Source organism: Barbatula barbatula (genome assembly GCF_947034865.1).
Source record: "Barbatula barbatula genome assembly, chromosome: 1".
NCBI classification, from domain to species: Eukaryota; Metazoa; Chordata; class Actinopteri; order Cypriniformes; family Nemacheilidae; genus Barbatula; species Barbatula barbatula.
In genome coordinates, this window is record NC_136766.1 from 17,713,806 (window position 1) to 17,725,591 (window position 11,786).

The 11,786-nt window shown below is 45.2% G+C and overlaps 1 long non-coding RNA gene across 2 annotated transcripts in view; it reads right to left on the reverse strand.

The window, feature by feature from the left end:
- LOC306892519 overlaps positions 1-3,576 on the reverse strand; it is a 40,070-nt gene extending 36,494 nt beyond the window's left edge. Inside the window, exons 1-2 of one of the 2 annotated variants that reach the window (XR_013786474.1) lie at positions 3,393-3,574; positions 3,202-3,268 (exon numbers count right to left, since the gene is read on the reverse strand). This is a non-coding gene — a long non-coding RNA (uncharacterized lncRNA). Of the gene's footprint in view, positions 1-3,201 lie in introns of both variants that reach the window. The other variant, XR_013786473.1, reaches the window with a different exon arrangement.
- Positions 3,577-11,786: the final 8,210 nt, after the last annotated feature.

Here is an 11,786-nt window from a genome sequence, read left to right on the forward strand (position 1 = left end):
CCCTGATCAGAATGGAGCCTCTGTGGCACCCCATACTTGAGGAACCACTCTTTTAAGAGGACCTTAGCGGTAGTTTCTGCCTTTTGGTCTCGTGTGGGGAACGCTTGGCTAAACTTAGTGAAAAAATCTGTTACCACCAGGGACCCGTTTCAATAAGGAGGTTCAAGCAACACAGAGTTAAAATATGAACTATGAGTTGATTTACTCAGATAATCGCTACTCAGAGTTTTCGGTTTCAGAACAGCTGGTTTCAATGAGTTAAATCCAGGTTACGCACGTTCACCTCGGCTTTAAAAAGCCATCATCAATTGAGCGAAGTTAACACGATTCACCACGGCATTCACCAAGTGCTCCGTTTATTTCTCGCCAGTCGAATTGGAGGTACTGTTACAAACATACAGCGAATATGAGCACATTTATAGAAGGAAGAGCAACACAAGAGCAGCAGCAAAAGAGAGAGAATCGGTGTGGGAGAAAATTGCTTTACGGGTCAATGCGCAAGTTAAATTGCTTTATATATAATATATCCTTCTGCAATAAAAAGAACATGGCAGAAAAAGAAATTCAGTCCGGTGAGTTTAAATGCTCTTGCTAGTAGGATGCCTGACTGGGAAATGTTTGATATATTTAATAAACTGGCCTTGAAAGTTATGAGGATATGAGAACCGAGCACTGTGGCTAAAGAAAACAGAAAACTGGCCATGCTTGCACCTGCTCCCCCAAGAATATCATTGCTGGTTTTTCTAAATCCTGTTTGTAAGACAGCTATGCACCCAATCACATTGGGAAATCCTAAAGGGTATTTGAATTATTAGCTTACTTCCAGAGGTGGCAGCAAGACCACATTTATTTGATCAGCCTAATTCAGAAAGACGTACATCATTCACCTGCAATCCTATGAAACTCCTCTTTGATGGCTCTCACAGGTTTGTGGCCAGGAAACTTAACAAAAATGTATAAAACGTGCTTGAGCGATGCACACTTTTCCCACTGCTCTGCATACAGTTGCCTTGCTAACGTGTTCTGCATCCCTGGTGTTATAAAGAAAGCTTCCATTACCAAAGAAACAAAGCCATACAGAGAATCTGCTCAGATGTAAGAGCGGGGCCCAGAGAGGGAGGTTTGTGATGTAAGGATTAAGAAGATTGTGGATATATTTAATGGACTGTAAAGAAAAACGGTATCGCTCAAATAAAAAATCCTCCGGATATGATAAAACATCCAAACGGGGCTTCACCATTTTCTCCCAATTTAAATGTAACTCTCTCAGAATTAATGCAGCTTCCTCATCTACGGGTTCCTGAATAAATGCCACAACCGGGTGTCGTCACCCCCATAACCTGGATATTCAACTCAACATACCCTAAATAGGGGAGTTGCAGTTTATTTGCAGCTGTGTATTTTAAGCCACTTTACGGTGCTATGCATATCCCTATCCTCCCCATGCAAGTGCCCCCTGAAAAAGCTTTCTGTCAATGTGCTTACATTACTGCCTGTGTCTAAAAGGCACTGAACAGCTACCTGGTCCTCCATGCTGATTTCAACCACAGGACACTCGCCTACATCACGCTCCACAAAAAAGCTCTTTTGTCAAAGGACTGTCGTTTGAGCCATACAAAGCCCCTCTCATAACTTGACGCAAAGCAATGAGAGGGATCGCATTTCCCGTCACTTGTGTTTCTGCAGATGCATTTACACGCCCTTCATGGTCACACTGAGTGGTGCAATGCCGAGCTATGTGTCCCACCCCTTCACACTTCAAACAAATAGGTTGACCTTCACGAGTATATCTGGGCTTGAACTTAGCTTTTTGGGGCCTTTCAGGGTTTGGATTGGCTCTTTGAGTCAATGTTACGGACAGCATCGATCAGTTCACCAATTGCCTTTCCTTGGTGCGCCACTACTTTAACAACCTCATGCAGGACAGCATTTAGGTAATCTGAGGGAGATGCAGCTCCACTCGCAGAGCCCACCTCTCCCTCTGCACCATGACCCATCAGGTAACGATTTCTGGCAATGCTCGCACCACTGGGTTGCTCTTCCGCACACCACATTAGCGCCTCTTCCCTGACTTTAAATATTGTTGCACTGGGCTTCTCTCGTGCTAATTTACGCGACTCACGGCGGAGTATAACATCACGTACCCCCTCGATAAACTGGTCCCTCAGTGCTAACAGTAGATCAGGAACCGCAGTAGACAACTGTTGTTGCACTGAATTTAACATTGTGGACAAAGCATGCGAGTATTCTCTGAGGCCTTCCCCCTCTAGCTGCTTGCGAGCATAAAAGACATGTAACAGTTGAGGGGTTGTCCGTTTTTCACCAAAAGCAGCCCTTAAGCAAACAAACAGGTCTTGCGGCCTTGCATCTCTACCCCCTGAACACAGTCTAACCTCATCCAGTGCTGACCCTGTGTTATCTTCTTTGTATTGCCACACCGACTTACAATCCAACGCAGTCCTCCTGGACCAGCTGGTCCTGTTCTTCTGCATAGTTGTTTTCTTGCTGTCCTTCTAGGCCTGGCACACATCCAGCACGAGCCAAAACCGTTGTTCACAACCCACTTACACTATAGGCTTGCAATGTCCTCCATACCATAGGAAGTAAAATAATAATAATAAACAATCCTCCACACAAAGGGAAACTCACAGAAGAAAGTATCCCACTTCTGACACCAAATGTGGCCGTGCGAATGGGCCTATATAATGAAGAGTGTAAAACGCAACAGCCAGCTTCTTAAAAGATTCTTTATTTGTGACCACGCCACACAAAAGTAACGCAGCATTAAAGTCTGTGGAGTTTCCCTTTCCGTGAAAGAGGATGAACAATATTTAAGGAAAACAACGAAAACCTAAAAGTAGATCACATCAGCTCTGGATGCCTCAAGTATTGATTAGTTCACAAAAATGTCACTTCACAAACAAAACAACATCAAATTTCTCTAGGAAGGTAAAGTAAATAAAAACCCCAAATAAACAACGGTAGTGACTTGTATACTGCAAGTAAAACAAAACACAAATTTTCAAATAAAAGGATAAGCCACTCGCATTTTTTTATATCAAACATAAACCCAAACATAGACACATTACAGTTATATTCATCTTTACTGACAGACTTTAGGAACTTAAAACAACATCACTGCTCAAACACGCTTTACACAGAGTATATGTTTCGTATGTTAATCAAATAAATTGCACTCACTCTGTAATGCTAGCACAATCTCCGTAACCGGAAACAGCTGCTGACTTCCGCACACAATCACGCGTCACTCTCCATTCGAATATATTTTATAAATAAAAGAATATAAGAGAAACAATGATAGTTTGCAACACTTTTAACACCGCTCACATATTACAACAGTTTTAGCGTGCAAAAACTCTGTAAACACTCACGCACAATCACCAACACTGTGGCCCGTATACTCCACTCGGCGATCTACATGATCACAGTGATCACAGTGATCGGGAAATCAGAAGACAGTTCAGCAAAACTTACTTTTGCAAAACGGGTTTTTTATTATAAGCCTGGCTATACTAACGGCAGATGTCTCTCTCGCTCTGTCTTCCTTTCCCGTACACTGCAATCATACCTGCGCGCAAGAGCGCCCCCACAGCAAGGGAGGAGCTGTAACTCATATGATATTGTTGCCCCGGTTACATGTATAAAAATATCTGCACATCATGCCCTTTGTATATTTTGCAATCCTGTGTGGCTGACCCAGTGCTGTCATGAACTTAAAAATCCCCAGTTAGCAAAAGGAAAAAACAACAAATAATTAAAACTAAACTAAATGAAAGCCCAAGTTCATTCTATGAACAAGAAATGTAAAGTGTGTTGGGAGTGCCATTATACTTGAACGGGCAAGTCCTTTGGAAAAACTGAGGTTTCATTAACCTACATTTAAAATGCAAGGTAAAAAATGTACTACACAAAGCCAGCAAGACACTGGAACTTGTCAGAACTGGCCCAATGGCATGTTTTTTTTCTACATTAATGGTAGTGTAAAAATAATAGAAACATTGTAAAATAGTTTTGTTTATCAGGTATACAGTTGTATTATGTTTTGTTGTTTGTTTGTTTGTTTAACATTTTATAATATATAAACATACCTTCTGTTAGCAGAAGCTTTACTTATGGCTTGAGGCAAAGCATTCTGCATGCCAGACTTTTAACTAAAGCACTGATAAATTGATTTAATGATGTTTTTCTGTTTGGATGTTCTCTTCTGTTCATTTTATACAACATCTGCCATCAAAATGTGAGGTGTGGTATGAAACAACACTAAACTTTTAGGGCTGGTTTTCTGTACGTTTTAAAGATAATCCTAGACTAATCCTACATGTTTTGTCTGAAAATGCAAGTAACTTTTTTGTTTTTGTTTGCATGTTTGTAAAAACGTTTTAAACGTTATAAATAAACTGAGCCCTGGTCCTGGCCTAATGTAGCCCCTGTGCAGGAAACCTCCCCTTAAATTACAAAAAGGCACACAACAGCTACTGTATAAAAAATACGAGCATTAATGGGCATTAGTGTTTTTTTTTTCAAATATACAAAACATTCATAGATAAAGCATGCAGAAGTTAATGGTCCAATGTGTCATTTTTTAGAGGATCTATTGAGAGAAACACAATACAATATGTCTTCAGAGGTGTATAATAATGAATCGTTATGTTTTACTTTGGAATGAGCTATTTCTATATAGAGCGCGTTTCGTAAATATGTTATCTCATTCTGCGAAAACCTGACGACATCTTAGTTCTGGGTCAGCCATGGTAGTGCTTCGAAAGGGAGGGGTGGAGTGAGCCGTTGGTTGGAATTTGCAACCTCACCGCTAGATCCCACAAAATTTCATACACTGGACTACCATTTAATCTGTTTATATTAAATATTATAAAATTAATATTTGATGATCCTCTCATGTATTTATACGTTTTTTCTATTCTCCTGGGCCTATGCAATCCAAATATGCTATCTATTCTCTTGCGAAGTATATGTAGTCTCATCAAATATCTCAACTCTGCTAGTCTCTTCCCAGACTCTATGCGGCGGTTTCCCGGACAGGGCTTCTCAGACTTACTTAAATGTAAGAGATGCCTTGATCGAAAACAACTTGCACTAACATATTAAAAATATCACTGTGATTGTTTTGTCTTCATGATGCATATAATATTGTTTTTTTGTTAACTATTTTTTAAAAACAACTTAATTATCCTAATTTAACTAAGGCCTAGTCCTGGTTTAAGATATTCCTTCTCCGGGAACGCCTAAAACAAGTGCATGTTTGCGTGGCGTGAACATGCCAATGGCACAGACAGGGAAACAGTTTGACTATCAGAATACCGACATGATCTTACAGAAATTGATCTGAAAGTAACTATTCTATGAAGTGGCCAATTCGAATGAATTCATAGAGTTTGAATCGTACAAAAATGTACAATTATTCAAAAAAAGCAACAATGAGCTCATCCTCTAACCCAACAACTAATCCTAACATCACTGGCCCGAAAACACATTAAAAACCAAAGCTTTATTTAGCTTGTTTTATGGCAAGAAGGCAGATCTGACCTCAGACAACCTAAAATAGAAATCTTAATTGTAGACTGCTTCAAGGATCCCACATCTTTTGTGGGAGTTCGTTGAAAGGAAATGTATGGAGCCAATTCAGTGCCGCAAGTTTTGTAAAAGAAAAATACGTTTTGCAAACAAAAATAAAGTTTTGATAAAAAATAATAAAAGTACTGAGACATAAAATACTTTTTCCAAAGACAAACTTTGGCAGCAATGATTTTGAAACACATGTTTTCCTTTGCAGTACCTACTAATCAATTGCACTGAACCTTTTATTGTGCTTTTGCGACTTCGTTTTTCCTTTACGCTTGTTTCTGTGCGTTTGGCTTCGAGGAACTGTTTTTATGTGGGGCGGAGTCAACAGATTGGGGCGTGTGCAACGGGTCTGGGCATTCCTTCCTCATTAAGACATCATCAGTGTGAGTCGCATACTGTGTTCAAGAGATCGATCGTCATGGCAGTGCAGAGGCAGATTAGTGGTGGCGAGGAGAAGCCTCATGAAGCTTTGAAGCTTTTTAGCCAAGTGGTTCACAAAAGGGTTATTTTCTCGAGGATTCTTTGTTCACAATACCATCTGGTGGCCAAAGAGTGTAAAACAAGCAGATACTTTACAAATGTGCCTGATGTTGTCTGTGATACACTATATTTTACGCTAGTGAAGGCTTAGAAATAACGGTATAGAAAAATCTAATTCCACATAGACTAATCTATTTATATGAATTTAATGTGTATGTTCTGGTGGTACACCATATAATGATTGTATAACATAACTGTGTAATAAACATATTGGCTTGAAATGAATGGGGCTATAAAATGTGTGTAAATCAATGATTTGGTCATAATAGTGATACAAGAGATAGATACAAATGCATTGCACATATTTACAGGTTTTCCAAGATTCAGTTTTGAAATGCAATGACATACAGGCATCTACAACCTCTCAACCTGTCACTGCAGTTTCAAATCTTCCCGCCTTGACTTTTGCTACTACTTTCGCTATCAACCCGTTCCCTTTCTGTCGGTCTCTCGACGTTGTGTCGAACCGACAGATGGGGTTTGCCCCTGAGAACCTATCATCTTCTGACTATTTTGAAAAGGCCAATGAAATTGGCGAATGAAATTCGCATGCCGGGCTCCGCCCCCGGATATCCGGGTATAAAAGGGGAGCCGGCGTGCTCATTCATTCACTTTCGTGCTCATTCATTCACTTTCGTGCTCATTCATTCACTTTCGTGCTCATTCATTTTGTTCTTCGGAGCCTTCGCATCTGATGACATTCTTCGAATTGCCGAATTCTACGACGCGGTGCAGCGGAGATTCCCCTGGGCGTCCTGGCAGTTCCAGAGGTATTTTTCTAAAAGAGCAATTTCCTCAGCGTGGCATTGCCCGCTGATCTCTTGGGTGCAGTACACTCATCGAGGACGGGGACGGACACGGTGGTTGCCGCAGGTGTTCGGGGGTCCGACCACTGTGGCAGCCTTGTGGATTCGTCCTGCCCGCACTGCGCGCGGATGGCTATTCAGAAGTTGCGTCACTGCGGGCGGATGGCTATTCAGACGTTGCGTCACGGTGGCTGTGTTCTGTAAGATCCAGCCAACACCTCGTTTGCTTCCCGTTCTGTGACCGCAGCGGCTACGGCCCAGCCGTCAGCGGCGGCGAGCAGCGAGGGTGATGTGGGGATTATCGTGAGCGTTAATCCGTCAGCCGGCCGCTCGTGGACCGCTCGCGGCCCGTCTCGCTTGTTTAGCAGTTCCCCAAGGATGGTCCTAAGCCATCTTATTCCTCAGCCACGCGCTTGGACACGAGCCGTGGAGATGAGGTGTCTCTTGCAACATCGGAGCGCGACATCAGACTCTGGCGATTCCCTGAAGCTCCCTCCCTCGGGAGGTCGAGCACAGGTGAGAGCAGACGTCAAGATGTCAGCCATGCTCGCTCGGACCGCCGTGAGTGTCGGATTGCGGTGCGCCGCAGCCCTGGCGCTCGCGGCTGGGTACTTTCTCACATTGGGCCCGGGCACGACTCCAAGCCGTGCCCGGCTCAAGTGCCAAGTTTTACCGAGCTGCCCGGACAGCACGACCGGCGTAGCGTACTAAACCTCAGGGTGGCATTCGCTCGCTGCAGTCATCGCAACTCGCCCAAACGCCTCCTCCCGTGGAGACAGCAGGTGGCAAAGCCCCTGCATGTCACACGCCCACCGGGTGTCCTGAACCAGACAGCCAAGCGCTCTCTCGTCAGTTGACACCTCGTGGGAAGTGACGACTCCACCCCTGCGGGCCGGCCTGGGTGTGGTTTGGACGGGCACAGGTGGACCTGTTGCCTCCCTGAACACCACCCAGTACCGCTGGGCACTCCCTGGACGAGGCCCCCCCCTCGACACGGAGGCCCTAGCGCGCAGCTGGCCGCGGGACAAGCGGAAGTACGCTTCCCCCCAGTGAGCTTCATTGCGCAGGTCCTGTATTTCGCAGGTCCAAGGTCTGGGAAGGGAGTATCAAGTGGTGCTAGTTGCGCCTACGGGCCCAACTACTGTTGGTCCTCGGAGCTAATACTCCTGACGACAACTCCCCCTGGCCAAATCCCCTGGCGAAGGGCCTACTCGCAGGGGATGGGCACGTTGTGGCATTCGAGCCGGATCTTTGGGTCTGGCTCCTGGATGGGACGAGGAGTTCCTGGATGATCTACCCCCCACAGTGGTGGAGACTATCACTCAGGCAAGGGCCATGCCCACAAGGCTGGATGCCTTTAAGTGGCGCCCCTTCTCCTCCTGGTGCTCTTCTCGAGGAGAAGACCCGTGGAATTGCTCGCTCAGGAACGTGCTGTCCTATTGCAGGAGAGGCTGAGGAGTAATCTCCCCTTCCACATTGGAGCGTGGATACCCGCTGTCGCGGTTATCACGTACCAGTTGCTGGTGAGCCTCTGGGGCGGCATGACCTGATTATTAGGTTCCTCCAGGGCGCGAGGGGCTAAGGCCTCGTCCGCGCCCGGTACCCTCTTGGGACCTTAAGGTGGACCTTTGGGTCCCCTTTTTTCGGGCCCTGCGGAGAGCCCCCTTCCTCGTTCTGCGAGGGGGGTTGGCTCTCCTGCTGGGGCTCGAGTCCATCCAGAGGGTGAGGAACCTGCAAGCATTCCGTGTCCACCGATTCAGGCCCGGTGACTCTCACGTGATCCTGAGACCCCGGCCGACTTACGTGCCCAAAATTCCGCCGCCCCCCTTTGGGAACTAGGTGGTGAACTTGCAGAAGAGAAGAGTTGTCGCGCTGGATCGCACACGCCGTCACCACGGCGCGCCGATCCTAGCCCGTGCCCATTTGAGTGACGGTACACTCCGCTCGGGGTGTGGCCTCCTCGTGGGCATCGGCTCAGTGCGCCTCTCTGGCAGACATCTGTAGAGTTGCGGGTTGGGCTACGCTATACCTCGCAGAGGCTTGCAACCTCCGTGGGGAGTCGGCAGCTCGAGTCTTGCCAACAGGTGAGACCAGCAGTCGTAGGGCGTACGCCTGCACATAGCGCCATTCCCCTTCTTAGGTGGATCAGTGCGCGGGCTGCCTCCCTTCTTTCCCCAAGGGTGAAGAATAGGCAGTCCGTCCATCCATCAATAAGCACTCAGGGCGGCGGGCTCGGCGGAGCAGCCCTGCCGCCTATGGCCGGGTACTGAGTTATTACATATAGCTCTAACCGGACCTAGTGCCCCACACGTAGTAACCCCCCACTAGGGTGGTTCCGTCTGAGATGTCGTCATGAGATGGTTCCCCGCGTGGCAACCCATGACCTCCCCCAGGTGGACATCCACCTTGCGGCATTCCGCACATACCTCCCATGAGTTCTCCCCTATTTGGTGAGACCATGTTGGTGTCTCCACTGTATTCCCCCCTATGGTGGGAAGTGGTCTCCGTAGTGCACGTCCACATTGAGGGAACAGCGCTTACCCAGTAGTCCTACGGTACCGGACGGCTTCTCGTTTAGAGAACAAGGCCTCCGTCTGTGGTGGCCGAGGGCAGGGGCTACTCATCTTTGCCAAAAGCTCTGGGAGCCCCTGCCTGCCCACTGGAAGGTTACAAATTTCGCGATAGCGCTCACGTGTGGCTCGCCCAGGCCGGTCAACGTCGCTTCGCTAGAGATTGTGACGCGGCTTAGTGCTGTGGCGTTTTCAATAGGAACCCCATCTGTCGGTTCGACACAACGTCGAGAGACCGACATAAAGGGAACGTCTCGGTTACGTATGTAACCTCTGTTCCCTGATGGAGGGAACGAGACGTTGTGTCCCTCATGCCACAACATTAGCCGTCCGCTGCAGCGATCGTGAGATGCTCTCAGGCTCCTCAGCACAAAAGGTGAATGAATGAGCACGCCGGCTCCCCTTTTATACCCGGATATCCGGGGGCGGAGCCCAGCATGCAAATTTCATTCGCCAATTTCATTGGCCTTTTTAAAATAGTCAGAAGATGATAGGTTCTCAGGGGCGAACCCCATCTGTCGGTTCGACACAACGTCTCGTTCCCTCCATCAGGGAATAGAGGTTACATACGTAACCGAGACGTTACAAAAACTAACTATGCACTTGGAAGCTCAGAGGCGAGAGAAAGAACGACATTTGATGACGTCATGCGACTGATTTACACCGCCCCCTAATGGCAGGAAAATCACAATTAATATGTTAATATGTGCAAGCCAAGGTATTTTGTAAATGCCAGTTTAAACATTTGTGACTATTTTTCTGCAACTTCAAATTCAGAAGACAGATTTGTGAGTTTTGTCCACGAGTGCAAATCTCAACATTCAACTTCAGCTTTTTATTTTACAAGTCTTCACATTGGGGCTGTGAGTGTATAATTTAGTTTACAGGTACAAATACTTACAAGTTTACAAATTAAAATCTACATGATCTCAAGTTTAGTATTATTTATTTATACTAAGGGCATCTGAGAAGTATTTTAGATCCTTTCTAAGCAAAATAGACAAAGGAGTAGATTTAAAATATCTGCATTTATGTATACTTGAGATCTGCCGTTGCTCTGCACGAAGATCGATTTCTTGCATGACGTCTGCAACTCACACTGAGGAAAGCATGTCCAGACCCGTTATACAAGCCCCAATCCGTTGACTCCGCCCCCCCCTCAAACAAGTGCCACAAAGCCAAACACACAGAAAAGTGAAGCGCAGAATTAAAGGAGCGTTGCAATTGAATTGATGGGTACTGCAAAGGGAAAGTTTTTCTTTTCCTTGTTTTTCTTTGTAAACATTTTGTTTATCTCTCAATACCTAATTATTATTTTGCAATTTATCTCATTATTTTTGTTTGCAATTGTAGTATTTGTTTTGCTAAATGTTTCTTGTGCAAATATATGCGGCACTGAATTGGCTCCATATAAATGTTTAAACTGACAGACACAATATACACAATGTGAGATTCCAACTCACTTAATGTAAAGAATCCTGAACATCACAAAGTGTGCCCAGGTGTTAGATAAATATAGAGTTCTGGAGTCCAGCCATGGGGGGTTTAATGCTTTGGTGGAGACATGCAACGCCTTAAAAGAGATGCCAAGACATGAAAGGGCATGACATTCTTTTTCCAACCATCTGAGCAGAATTTCCAGATTTAGCTTAAACCAGTAACATGAACAGTATTCTAAACTTGTTGTTCTTTTATTATACTGTACATTTAAAAAAGGTTTTAGGTCATTCCCAGGTGTGTAGTTGCAATTGAAAGCTTATCTATGTCAAAACTATTATTTTGTGAGTGTGTGTGATTTGTGTTACCTATTAACTTGTTGGAACTGGCTGCAGTAAACTGATGTCTTGCCAATGTGTTTGCTAATTCCTTTTGAAATGCAGACAACATACACGTGCATCAAAGAATTCCCCTGTAAAACAGAACACTCCTTAGAATTTTCGCTTTTAATTCCATTAAATAAAATATTTTAATAACCCAATTTCGTAATAAAAACAAAGCAGTTGTTTGAAGAAATACTATGATTTGTCTGGGTTTTAACCATGGAGCAAACCATCACCCATGCTAGCCTTTTACTTCATCAAGATTGTGATTCACATTTTAAGCTGGGAAACATGAGTAAGCAGCATGAAGAGAAAAGTGAGGCACTGCTGAAAGAGCAGGGGAAAGAGTGAGACAGACCAAAGTGTCAGACCCACTCGATTTGTCCTAGCAGGAGGAGGGGCCGAGAGAAGAGGGTGGGCATTATGCTAATGGTTTGAGAGGAAGT